Source organism: Lepeophtheirus salmonis, chromosome 4 (assembly GCF_016086655.4).
Source record: "Lepeophtheirus salmonis chromosome 4, UVic_Lsal_1.4, whole genome shotgun sequence".
Classification (NCBI taxonomy): domain Eukaryota; kingdom Metazoa; phylum Arthropoda; class Copepoda; order Siphonostomatoida; family Caligidae; genus Lepeophtheirus; species Lepeophtheirus salmonis.
This window is the reverse complement of record NC_052134.2, coordinates 26471887-26485845: the sequence shown is the minus strand read 5'-3', so window position 1 is coordinate 26485845 and position 13959 is coordinate 26471887. Positions and strand designations below refer to the sequence as shown.

The 13959-nt window shown below is 27.1% G+C and overlaps 1 long non-coding RNA gene across 1 annotated transcript in view; it reads left to right on the top strand.

The window, feature by feature from the left end:
• The window catches only part of LOC139905189 (uncharacterized), a 234066-nt gene extending 220908 nt beyond the window's left edge, over positions 1-13158 (top strand). The window contains exon 5 of the long non-coding RNA XR_011779753.1: positions 12019-13158. This is a non-coding gene — a long non-coding RNA (uncharacterized lncRNA). The remainder of the gene's footprint in view (positions 1-12018) is intronic.
• Positions 13159-13959: the final 801 nt, after the last annotated feature.

Here is a 13959-nt window from a genome sequence, read left to right as displayed (position 1 = left end):
ACATACTATTTACAAATGCATGATTTTGTTTCCAGCAAGTCCAGTATATAAAAAAAGACAAATCTGGGAATTTACACGACCTTGGTCCTAAAAATAATCTCTCAACATCGTAATTCATCGAGGTTTGCGGCAAAAATATAAAATGTTTTCAAGTAGACTATATAATTAATTCTTTGATAAAGTGATATTTAAACTTACATAATTGCTTAGCCTTCTACTCAAATGCTAAAATTTTAAACTATAATTAATTATTTTAATTTTTAATTCATAAATTACACAAGTCAACAAAAATATACATTTTCAGAAATCGTTTAAATTTTGACATTCAATTCTAGTAATACATGATGAACTACAATTCTTTTTTGCGAAATTGTATGTCAATTTCAAATCTGTGCTCATATTTGATATGCAATCATCTAACCCCGAGAAAATACAATTTTAAAGCTTTAAAAAAAAAACCTAAATATTTAATGAGTTATGTTTGGAAAACAAACTTATTGGTTTCTCAATTGTTTTTTACACCAAAGGAATAATTAGGGTTATATTTACAAATAAGTATTTGGTTTCAAAAGTTCTTTTAAGCTGCAATATTGATTTAAAGTTTATCGACGTTAAGTTCTGAAATTTTTAATAAAGAAAATATATATTTCCTAATATTCGTCGTTAAACAATGCAATATTATAACTTTTATGCGATTATTGATTTTTTTTACATTATCAAAAGTTACTTAAACCTATTAAATAGGTAAAAATACTCCTAAATTTAGAATCAAAATTTTTCCAACCCCAAATTTTAACTCTTAAACACCATAAAAAATAACAATCAATGTTTGTTTTTTAACAGACTTTTAATTTTTTTGATATACAACTACCAAACGGTTTAGATATCGATTCATGGTAAAAGTTCATCCTAAAGAACATGTATGATTTTTTATGAATTGAACTAAAAAATATATATTTATTTGCAAATATTGAAGTTATGGTGACTCAAAATGTGCTCTACCAAATCGTCGAGCAGGGATTAAAGAGATAACCAAATTAACGAATTACAGATTTGTAATCACCTAATCAATTAATACAACTAATCTATCAATTAATTGGATTTGAAATTTATAATTTTTTTTTTGTTGAATTGTGTTATTCATAGGTTTACCAAAGTTTGCTTCTTTTTCTATCAAAGCGATCGGACTGTTTCTTGATATACATATCTATATCTAGAATACCCTGTAAGGAAAAAATCCTTCTAAAAATGATCTTAGTAGGACTTTTTGAATTGAGGTGTTGAAAAATTAATAATAATAAGATAGGTATTCAAATTAAGATTTTAATGGAAAGTAAATAAAGGTATGAATGCACCAGAGTATTTTAATCATATTTTCTCGAAACTATCTCTTAACTAATAAAATGTACTAATTGTAAGTCAAAAAATAATTTTTTAATACATCGTTTTGTCTTCACTATAAGCAAAACCCCAATCAAAAGCCAGGTATTCCTGTATTGTTTTGGAGAATCTGGCAATATCGACCAAGGGGCTCAAAACACCATAAGTAAACTCAAATGTTAAATATCAAGTGCACTAAACAATATTTAGTCCACAAGGCATTTGTTTTATAATGGTCTAAACAAAATTTATACGTATATGTAGAGAAAGGTGTTCGAGGGGCTAAGGAAAAATATGGTGGGTAGTGTTTTTTTTATTTTTTGTTTTTTTTCCTCTCTTTTTTCGAGAAGAGGAAAAAGGGCTTGTAGTTATGATACCTCATAATAATGTATGTTGAAATTATATGATGTATTTATTACTTACTTTATTCAAATTCTTTTTTTTATTATCGTAACAAGTGTATAAATTATACACTACCTCAAATCTATAAATATATTAAAATACCAAATCCTACAAAAGAAAGTTTAGTAATAATTAAAATTACGTTAAAAGGTTTTTTTTAACTTTGATAAAGATTTAACAAAAACAACATTATTCATGGCGTCATCACTTATAATTTTGATTCAGTTATTGGGACTGATGTTTGGACAAGACTGTAATTCTAAGTTATATAAGGACTGATGTGCATTTAGTATAATCAGTTGCTTACATATTTTATACAAGGATAATACTATACTTTTAACGTTGATAATATCCATTTATGTCTTCTTTTTTATTTATTCTTATTTTTATTTGGTCAAATTAATCTTTTTTGATGGGGATGATTCCTCTCTGTAAATAGAAATCTACTAGACCGTAACGCAGTAAAAGGAAAATACCATAAAAATAATATGTACTCCTCTATCTTACCCCATACAGTATTTGGTTAAATTGGTTTATTTTTATTTTTTTAGAACTAGTCCGATAAAGAAAATTAAATTATTATTTCAGAGGTAGAATTAACTGGACATTCTCTACTTTCTATTATAAAACCTTAAGTAATCCAAGGGATGTAAAAATAATAAAATATTTGTGAAATCCGATTCTTTCTATTCAAAAGGGATTTTATTTTATTATTTAGTTCCTTCTGTTTTATTTGATAACAAATTGTATTACCTTGAAATAAAGCCGCATACAGAAGGTGGTCATTGACCTAGAAAAAAAAGGACAGCATAATCAGTTCTTTTTTAATGATAAATTAGAAAACAGCTACTGATCTTGATAGATACTTTGACTTCTGTTCAAATAATCTTGTATATAAATTTTGTATTAACAATGTATCAAATCATATTCAATGCTTATATCCAGGGTATATATATTTTTTAACAACAACTTTTTCTCAAAGTTGACAAGAAAGGATTACAACAAGAATGTACAGTCAATAAGCCCCAAACCTCCTTGTAAATCATTTTTGTGTGTGTACTTAACCTCTAAAAATTTAATTTGAGTTCTGTATCCCATTTTATCGAACGTTATGATCGATGACCTTGAATTCTTAAATTTGAATGACTGTTATTGTTAACAGTAATAAGTTTCATCTCTATTGATGTTAACTTTTTCCCTAATTGTACTTACAAACAAAAAGACGAGAAAATACAAACTCCGTTTAACTTCGTTGGCGGAAGTAATTGAAAAAATATGAATTACTGAATATATAAAACCATCTATAATTCTTTTTCTGTTTTATAAATTCGACGTAAATTAAGATAGTATTATACAAATCGTTCAACAAGAATAAGGAATAACTATTCTATTTATATTTTTTTTTTTGCTTTGAGTGAGTAAAAGTAGTACTGCAGCATAGCTTGATGAAGGACCTGTCTTGTAGATGTTCTGGTTATACATTTAAAAAAATGTACCTAATTCTGGCATAGAAATAAAATGATATCTAACGTCTCTCTATGCTGAACTAAGCAATTAAGTACGGAAAATCCATTAGACAAATGTCAAAGCAAAAAAACAAAACATTTATGCTGAAATATGATGTGGACATTTCTCTACTTTATGCTTACATTAATTACATTATCCGTGTACATATGTTCAAAAAAAGTTGGTACATTTCTTATTAGTTTGGGTTGGAATTTTGGCGTATTAATATTAGGTTAAAGATTGAGTCCATCTTGTATTACAGAGTTGATTTTTAAAATTGTCCGTAAATAATTGGCTCTAAATCAAAAACTGCAAGTCTAATTTTATTGGAATCTTTTTGAATAATAAATTTAGCCATTACAAATATTTCAATTATGAATTTATTCAATTTGGCCACTGCATCAAATACAAAGAAGTGATACTCATTACCATAAGGGTCATATTACTACAATCACCAAGGTGAAAGGGGTTCAAAGGGTTTGAATCTATGTTCCAAGAATATATAACTGTGCAAAAATCAAATAATTTAAAGAAAAACTTGTAATAGGCTTTAACTTGATGATTTATAAAGCTTCTGCATATGCAGTAATCAAGACATTCTCGGCATATTTGGGGTAACTACCTAAAGAACTCTTACCATTAGCATTATTTTGTGATCAAGTTGGAAACCAAATCAAAACAAAGACGATATCAGAATTACTAACTTTAGAACAAACACTTCGCAGAAAGAGGCATGATTCAAGATATGGAAAACTAGCGTCCAACAGATTCTAAAAGATACTATAGATGACTTGAATTTATCATGGTTTATTTGCAAAGATTTTTGGTCTTTTTTTTTAATATTATGAGCCTAGAGATAAAAGCTTCTTTCAGAAAGCAGTTGAAAAATGGAATCAGATCATGTCTTTTGCATTAGCGTAAATAAAATCGAAAACTTTTCTGTGGTTAACGATTGAGCAGAAAGAAGGGTCAAAATAGTGCAAGACTTTTTGGGCAAAGATAGAAAAGAGAAAAAACTTACAGAACATCCTCAAGTCGTTGATAAATATTCACTCCAAAATAAGAGCAAAAAAGCTATATAGAAATATATATAATGAGTACTGCAAAAAAAATTTAATGACTTCAATTAATAATTGGATATTGTATTTTGATAAAGTAATAAAATATTGGAATTATATCTGTTTAATATATATAAAGTAAACATAATAATCATAATAATACAGAAACAGAAAGAAAGAAAGAAGTAATTGGTATTAAAAAATTGACAAATGATCTATTTATATGTGTAAAATTGTTACTAATTTAATTAAAATTATAAATTATTGTTATTATATGAAGAGGATAAGTAGTAAAAAAGAAAATAACTAAAGAGCAAAAACTATTTTTTTCAATTATTGTTCTTTCATTAAGTGAAGTTTAATAATGTTCATGTATTCAAAAAATAGTCTAGGTAAGATCATTTATTGTTTGCGAAAATCAAGGAAAGTAGAGAGAAAAAAAAAGTTATAAACAAGAAAATCTGTATTTGGTTATATTCATATTTTCTTTCTCTACATATTTTTAAAGCAACAAACAAACACAACAAAAAATGCTTCATATGCATTTAAAAATTGCAATTGTGCAAGAAAAAAATTTGGTACAATTTTTTATTTTTATTTATTTACATAGCTGCAGTTTCAAAATTAGGTTTGCTGATTCTGATAATTTTGGGACAATTGCTTTACACTAATATAAGTATACATCTTTGATTTCGTCGTCTTCATTAGTGACCACTTTTTTGCTTATTTGTTAAAAGTGTAAGCAGCAAATTGGGACAACCCTGTTTGTGTGTCTTTAGTTTTTTTTATTTTCCTATTCAGTGATAATATAAATTTTAGATCATTATAAGTAAAATGTTTCGAGTTTTGATTATTGAAGTCAAATAGTCGAATTTCCCCAAAAATAGTGAAGTAAATCCAGAAAATACACCAGACAAGGTCTTCAAATTCAGTGTGGGAATGTCTAGAATGGTAATATGTATTAATTATTATCTAAATATGAATGATGTATGAGATAAAAATTAAAAGTAGAATATTGACTTTGTATCTCTAATTAAAAACATAATGATCTTTTGACCACTTAAATTTTCATTCATATATATAAAATTATCTATGATATAATTTATTAGCATCTAATCTAGATCAATTATACATGTAAAGTGATTACTAGTTAAAATAATTATTTTATTAACACTTTAGGCGGATGATAAGAAGTACATTAAATACTCATAGGGGTATTTGTGAAAAAAATAACCGCTTTTCATACATCATTTATTTTTTCGTCATCAAAAATGAGATTGTAATAATGAAGAGAGGAAATTGCTTCTAATTATTAAATATTTTAATGAGCTAAGCATCTTCTGTTCTTCTTTTACATAACTGTATATATAAACGATAGTTTTCGTGTATACCGGTTAGATGGTGATTCAGGGATACTGGACAGGGCTGTAGACTCGCTCAAATTTCAGGACGAGTCCTTGTCTGACTTGAACGTTAACACCAAGGACGACTTGAAATTCAAATTCAAGTCCAGAGATAATTTCATGTCCGAGGCATAATCTGGTAAATTACAATTTTGGATATATATACGTATACGTATTTTGTAATCTGTGAGTCAATCTTGGTAACCACAACAACAACAAAAAAAAGACACTCACATACCCTGCAAAGTGGTCCATAAGTAATATAAGCTTAAATATTTATTTTTATTTTTTATTTTCATAAAAATAGAAGGTTATAATTGTTTTCAGAACTAAACTTTTTTTTCGACTATGTATATATACAAATACTTTATAAAAAATTGCAACAAACAAGTATTAATATGTTCCAATTTTCTCGTAAAAAAAAGGATTGCATCCAGAAGATCACAGACCCCATGTAACTACCTTTTAGTTTCCAAAAAGGTCAGTTCCATAGATAAGAACGGACTATTCATTACCAGATTGGTGAGAAAGAAGGACTTGGAACTCAAAAATCATACATCACTATGTATATAAACGGTAATTACAACGCCATTATGTGACTTAAACAAATGACCAAAAACATCAAGACATGCATGGCCTTAATAACATTTTTGTTTGATATTTTTAGTCGTAAAGTATAAAAAATATCAAATTCAAATTTCGGTACTGGAACCGGTACAAAATGGTATTACTGTGAAACTACTATTAAATGTATAATAATTCTTAATCAATGTTGCTCCATATGTGGGCGGTGAATAGATTTCAAATTGGTTACAACACAAGCTTGGAATGAAAAACGGTATTAATTAATTATACCTATATAAACATAAGATTATACTATGTGTGTTATATAAATGAAAGTAGAAGTTTCCGAATATGTATAAAGTTTTAGATGAAGAGAGACAATATAATGCATTCTGGGAAATTAGTTTAAGCATATATTTAGTTGATAAAAACATAAGTATATATCAATATAAAAGTCATTCCTTGATTATTGTACTATTATAATAATAATATTTAGATGACCCTCTATATATTTATTGATATATATAATAAATTAATATATAAGTGTTTATTTCATATACTTATTAATGTTTTTTTAAATTTAAAAGTACACTTACTTACATATATTTATAGAAAATAATCTACAACTTATTATGCAAGATGACATTTAGCATAATTACAAATATATTGTTGTTTTTGTTAAATGTATTAGCTTATATAAATTTATAACACAAATAAGCCTAAGAAAATATCAAAATTAATAATGGTAAAGTTTTCACACCTTGTTTTAATTTTGTTTTGAAGAGTAACAACTTTTTTCATTATATTTGATTAAATTAAAGGTAGCAAATGTGAATGTACAAATAAATTATTGTTTGATATAATACAACTAATTCAACTGATTCTAGTTAAAATAACCTAAAATATTTTACTTTAATTAACTGATTTGATCTCGTTGAATATGGTATTATAATAATAACCGAAAACTTATTTCAATTTATCTGTCTGAAAATTTTTTCTTCCACACACTATTTAGACTTTTTTTTTGTTTATGGTGTTTTTATAAAAGCTGCATTTCTTTCAAAGATTCTACTAATTGTCAAGAACACGCCCTCTTTTTTGTGTATATTTATTTAAATACTGACGGTGCTTAAAACATACAAATCTATAAACAGGGAGCCCCGCTTATTGCGGTTTTTGGGAAACAGAAAAATCACGTTTGATGAAATTTGGGTTGTATGAGGACATTTTAAGTACTAAAACACATAAAATGAGATAAATTATATTGCAAATTCCACTTGTTACTATAATTTTTTTTTTTTTTTTTGTATGGTTAGGGCGATAAAACATTTTATTCATCATAAATTATTTTAAATAATACATCCCAGACAGGATACATGTAAAATAATTATAAAATTGAATATTAAAATTGATTTTTAATTCAGTCTTTTCAATACTATAAAATTTAAATAATCAGAACTTAAACTATCAATATTCTGCAAGCAAAGTAGTTGTAAGTTTTTATAATAATTATGGGCCAAAAGTCTTAAAGTATAAAAACAAATACTTTGAGGACACTCTCCCTATACAAAATTATACAATTCTCTTACATAAATATTGGGAACGTTATGAACAAACTCATCAAGAACTATAAAAATTCTTGTTACCTTTAAAATTTGTTAACATAATATAAAAACCGCGATATGAGAGCATTGTACCCCAAATTCCGCAGTTTTTGAAACTGCAATATGCGGGCCCCTCTCCCCCTGTATGTACATATAAGAAGCCTTTATTAATAAATGACCCAGGGGTCTTTTTTTTTTGTCTTTAGTCGTTGATTTTCTTAATCTCTATATCTAGTGGTCCCATTATAGTAATTAACCTTCTGTTCATCCACTAGGATATTTTACACACCGAGATTTAAAAAATAGCTTCTTCTTCCTTTGAATCTACATTTTATTGCCAAAACTTTTCATAATGTTCCTGAAACATTAAATCCGATAATAAGCAACCCTTAATTTGTATTAAAAAACGACTTGTTAGGTCTAATTCGTATATTAAGCAATATCAATTGAGATCAGATAATTTAGTTAATTTTTTTCTATAAAAGTCGTTCTTTTGTTTTGCTTTTGATTTCTTTTAATTTTTAATGTGACAACTGAGTCATACAAAACTATTTAACAATTTATCATATTGTAGCTAATATTTTATATAATAACCAAAACCTAATAAATAAAGGATTACCTTCTTTAGGATACAATTATGAATGTTTCATAGAAATGTTAATCAAAAAATTAAAATTTAATGTTTTTAACATAAGGATCACAAACTATATCGTGTTGAAATTACAAACTCATGTTGTTAAAATTATTTTACAATAAGAATTTACTTAATTTCGATGTCTTATACTAATTATTTATTGATCAACTATTAATTATACGGAGTGGAAAAATAATTTTTGCGATCAAGAAGCAAAACACTAAACCAAAACCTTAATAACTTTTATTTTATTAGTATAGTGGAAAATTGTATTGAAAAAACTTTAATCATTAATCCTCTCAAAAATGATTCAATATTCCCGCTTCCAGCCTCTATCACAGCCTCCACACGAGGTTGGAACTTGGCATAATCTGCCCCAATATAATCGCCAGACATGTTGGCCCCTTGCTTAAGTGTGATGTCTTCCCAAACTCTCTTACTAAAACACTCCACACACTGAAGTCGAGGGGATTGAGATCAGGACTGGAAGAGGGCCAGAACGTCTTGTCTCAGGAGTCAGCGAAGTGTTCCTTGCATAATTTCTGTGTCTTCAAGCTAGAGGCGCCATCTTGGGTCCACACATTGTTGTTCTCAGGATATTTAGCCTTCAACCAGGGCAATATGATCTACCTCAGGAGCTTATAGTAGGCATCAGCCTCGGTTTTATAATTGACCTTCCATCAGAGGCCACCACTCACAAGTATATTTTTTGGCCCGGATGTTTTGTTCTGAAAGTGCCCTGATCTTCCTGAAGTGATTCTACTATAAATCTGTTGTTTCTGCGGCTCAAAACCTGGTCGAATGTGAAGATCTATATTTTTTTTATAAAATACCTACACATTAGGTATTTATATTTTTTGAAAGATAACTCATGCTTGATAAAATCAATATCAAAATATGTCTTAAATATAATATTTAAGGGAGGGTTTTGTTGAAGATAAATAACATCTCCGTTTTTCATTATTTCCTGAGAAAAATAATTTATTTCAAGCGTTAAGAATTGATATTTCATTTTTGAAAACATAGTTTCTGAAGGGTCTATTACATCAGAAAATATGATTTGAATTCAATATTTATTACAAAAATTTCTCAATGTTTATATTTATTTTACTTTTACAGTAAAATTAGGTTATTAATTTTTATAATAAATAATAAATTGGTATTAGGGCATATCAATGTTTATAATGACTTAGCCCCAAATCAAACCTGATTGATTCCTTAGAAAAGGTTTGTGTCGTTTTTTCCTTCATTGGGAGATAACAAGAACTACGAATGCAAAATCAAAAGACACTTTGTCTCAATTGTTGAGCAAATATAGATATGATTACACTAGACCGAATTTTAAGCAAGAAAATTAACCTATCTTCCAAACCTGGGTACTAAATAAAGGCTACAAAAGGCTCAAAATACCATATACCTACCAAAATCGAAGATGGACATTTTGAAGCATAGTTTCGATTACAGATCTATTTTTCTTTGGAACACCATCACTTTTTGCTTTCACCAGAGAAGTGAGGCTGAACTCAAGCGATTTTCAGTAAATTCTTTTTTTGTGTGTGACACTTGTTCTTGTTTGTTTTTGTATTTTAACATTTGTATTATGAATGCATCACTATTATTAAGAACAATATTTTTTTTATTTTATAAAATAAGTCGCCCTTATAGTCTTTGTTTATCGCCACTGGTCGAAATAAATAAGTAAATATGAAAGTAGAGGATAACAGGGACAGCTGGTATAAGGGACGTTTGCAACAGTCTCTTTTTTTCCTATATTAACAAAAAAAACCAGTCATTAACTTTACATCACAATTGTATAATATGATACAGATTTATTCTCCATTGAGATATTGGATAAAAACTGTTTTGAGCAGTTGAGTAATTAAGTACATCTTTGAAAATAATTTTTTTTGAATAATGAAGTCCATTTTTCATCGTCTTTCTTGTTCCAAATATCATTTGAGTCATTAAGTAGAATTTTTTTCATTTGATATAATTTTATTAAAACTTAAAACGCACTGAATGGAAAAAAAAGAGATTTTTTAAGGTTCAGTACAAAGGGAACAGTTGCATCAAGTGCTGCAATTTTCTTCAATTTCTTTATTCTTCTTTATTATTTTTAATAGTTACACTTTACATCCAGCAGATGTTTTTTAGTAGAAGCAGGGTTACTGAAGATATTTGAGAGTGAATTTATCCAATTAATAAAATAAATATTAATCTACTGTAATATATTGAAATTTAATCATTGTACATCATGAAAAGACGAGTTATTTATTCGTCATAAAAGAGTATTAGTTTGATTTTTAAAACTTTTTAATTTTAATTTGATATATTTGTAAGAATTTTAACTCTTCCGGACTACGGTAACAGTTGTAGAATTTAATGTGCTGCATTAAAATGCAACTTGTTGAAAAACTTTTGTATTGACACCTCCTTTAAATAACCTTAAATAAGATAAAACATGTGTATGTAGATTAGACCTATTCAAAAAAATTCTTTTTTGAATTTTGATAGGTTTTCGTATTTTTCCCATGCTTTGTTATGAAAGAACAAAGAAAATAATTTGGGGGTTCTGAATACACCCTAGACCCTCGCACTTTTTGCTTAAAGTTTTTAAAATTGTCTTTTTTTCAAAAAAAAAAAAATATATATACTACTTCTTTATCAATTATTGGAAAAATAGTTGGCAGTACAGGTTTTTTATATTTAAAACTTGTAAAAGATTTAAACAATTGACATTTAAATTTATTAATGTCTTGTTGCAGGAAAATTACGGTAAATGATATTTTTTTGGCAAGATGATTTTCTATCCTCTCACATGTCAAATCATGTGAAAAAATACACAAATGTAACAAAACTTAAACAAGTGTTGTTGCTTCTTTAAATAGGTCTAATGTAGATATGTGAACAGTCTATTTGGTTTAATTGAGTCAAATCATTAGTGTTACAACTGCTCCCTTTCCCTTAATACCTCTTAAGTTTTTACCTATTTGTTCTGGTATTAATTAATTATTTGAAGGTTATATCATACATACACTTCTATGGATTTTTGAAAATTTTAGTTCTCCGTCCTAGGATACGAAAAAATTTATAACAGTTCGTAACTAAGTATTACTATAATAAAGTATAATACCTTTTTTTGTATGGGTTGACTTACTTGATACCTACGTTACAAATTATATAAACACATAGATATATAATTGATATGTTTTTTTTTGTAAACACAAGGGACTTATTTTAATGCTGAGTATTTCAAATTTTTTAATTCCGTAAATGATTAATTCATTTTGGGTAGTATACGGTAAATATATTTTCTTCTAAAATTATAATATGCTCATTGACAAATAATTTTTTCGAGTATCCATTTTTTATGTACGTATACAATTAAAATCTTGTGTAAAATGGCATGTTAAAAAAAAACGACATTCCACGTGGTACCCCTGATAATTTGGATTATTTTTTCGTAGAAGATCAGCTAAAATCATCTGCGACAAGGAAGGATGGAGAGAGAGAAATAAAAAAGGACTTGTGCAAAAATAACTCCGATGTCGATTCCCAATTCTACTCTAATTACAATAAAGACTTACTCAGATAACTCTGCAACACATCCTGAAGGTAAGACATCGTCTTTTATAAGCACTACTGATGTACCACAAGTAAAACTCATAAATTACTTATCGAGTTTAATGAAATGCATAAAAAACGACACCAAAAACTGGGAACTCAAAAGGTTGGAACTCGACAAAACTTGGGATTCTCTGTTTTTCTTTTTCAATCCCATTGTAACATGTAAATGTTCCTAGATTGACTTCCTTTCTCTGTGAAATTTAGATATATTTTTTTCCTAAAGGTAACACTAGAAGAAGCTTGTTGACTTTTGTGCAATGAGTACTCTTAATCACAGTTCGTTTGAAAAGTAATTTTTTTTTTTTTGATTTTTTAGACAAGTGGGAGTAATTGACATTGCTTTTGAAGTTTGCATACAAGTTCCTACATGTAAAAAATTTGTGTTTTTTTTTGTTTTGTATGTAATTTTCCTGATTATACTATATAGTTTCCATAAAATTAAGCAAAAATAAATCTTATGGAATCTATTATTTAAGTATAATTAATTAATTTAATTTAGTTCTATATACAAATATTTTCTTATAGTTATTGCAAATTTGCTACAATATCCTGTCCGAGTAGTCTTTTGTTCATTATATTTTAAACTATGAATTAAATTATGCTATAAACTATACATTTATCAATCATAAGAAAAAATATTTTAAATAAAACTAGTATATTATTTGCTAACATTTACTGTTTTAAAAACTGTCTAGGCTAAATATATAAAAAAATACATTGTTTTTGTTTTTTCTGTATAGAAGCATTACAGGTGTAGAATTTATTTATAAGATGAGTAACCAATCATTTGTTGAAGTTGGGCGAAGAGTGTCTAATTTAGAAGCAATTTTGATTTGCCTGTCAAAGTCAACTATCAATGTACATTGTACACGCCATGAATTACTAGATATATGGATGAGTGGATATTTTAAAAGTCAACGTAACCTCAAAAGCTCACTTTTTTCTCTTAAAAATAACTCAAGAAATTTTTTTAAACTCTTTAGTAGTCCTTCATAAACACATTGAATGATGATATAGATAAATTGTTGTATTGGAATTTTGAAACAGGGAGTGACCTACAAGTTTAACATTGGAATATTTTGGATTTAAAAAATTAATGTTTATATTTATAAACAATATAAATATAACTGACTATAAGTATCCGTATAAATCTTCTAAATTCACATTATACTAAAATATATAATAGTATTTTTATTAAAAATATATACGTGCTACATGCGTAGTTCCATTTTATAAAATTAGAAAAGTTGCTGGAAAATATGTTAAAGAGCATAAATAAGCTTCTTTTCATCGATTTTCTAGCAAAAATGGAGAGATTTTAGAAAAATGGAACTCTATCATACTTGAAATAACTACATTAAAAATTCAAGAGACATAATAACAGTAATGAATCTTTATTTAGCATTGAACTGGGAAACAACTTATTTTCTAAAATAAATGATTTAAAAATTATATTTTTCTAATATTTTTTTAAATACATTTTAGAAGACATCACCCATCAACTTTTTGTAATATTTTTGGATGGAAAATTAGTTGATAGTAAAAACAAACTTATCTATTCTGTTCATTTGAAAGACGAATATTTTTATACAGAATAAATACGCTCAGACAAGCCGATAAAAAAACTTCTATGATTGAGCAGAGCACCAGAAGAACATCGAAATCTTCTTGTGATGAAGCAGGAAGGAAGAAAACAATGAATCAACTTAATCAAATGTCTGAAATTCTTTTGGACGATGATAATGTTTCGTCTTTATCTGAATTGAAGGAAAAGTTAGATT